The sequence below is a fragment of the Crocodylus porosus genome, unplaced genomic scaffold, assembly GCF_001723895.1.
Source record: "Crocodylus porosus isolate Cpor-Errol unplaced genomic scaffold, CroPor_comp1, whole genome shotgun sequence".
NCBI classification, from domain to species: Eukaryota; Metazoa; Chordata; order Crocodylia; family Crocodylidae; genus Crocodylus; species Crocodylus porosus.
Window position 1 is genome coordinate 1,319,016 of NW_017728923.1, and position 620 is coordinate 1,319,635.

The following is a 620-nucleotide window of genomic DNA, read 5'->3' on the forward strand; positions in this document are numbered from 1 at the left end:
TCAGTTCAAATACTTATGACTATTTGAGACATAAAATAAACACGGGGGTCCCTTTTTCTAGTTTTGTTCACTAAACGTAAGCCAAGAAAACATGTTAAATCAGATCGTGCTCTATTTAGGGCACTGGAAACATTTCTAGAAAACTTTCCAATTCAGCATTTTCCGGAAACCCACATCTCTGTCTTTAATCCGGGATTTCAGACACTTCTTTCAGTGGCTCTTAGCCCACAAGAGACTGAAAAGCAACGGGCTGCCGCCAATGTTAGCGGTCCGGCAGGCGAGCCGAGGCCGGACGTCGGGACACCGAAGGAGCAGGGCCTGCACGTGCGTGGCTTTGGGGGCGGGGCGGGGGAGTCGCCGAGGTCTCGGCCCCGCCCCGTGGGCAGGGGCAGCTCCCAGCATACAGCGCGGCGCCCTTAGCACGAGTGTGGCGCGCAGGGCTTGCTGGGAGCGGGCAGCCCGCCGCAGCAGGGACTGGGCCGCGCTCTCCTTTGCCCTGGGCTGCGCGCGCACGAGGGCGGGCTCCGCCCCGCTGGCGGCTCAGCCTCGGGGTGGAGTTCCCAGGCTGAGGAGCAGGGAACTGCCCCGCGCCGCTGACCCTCACTGCCCGGGCGGGGCGG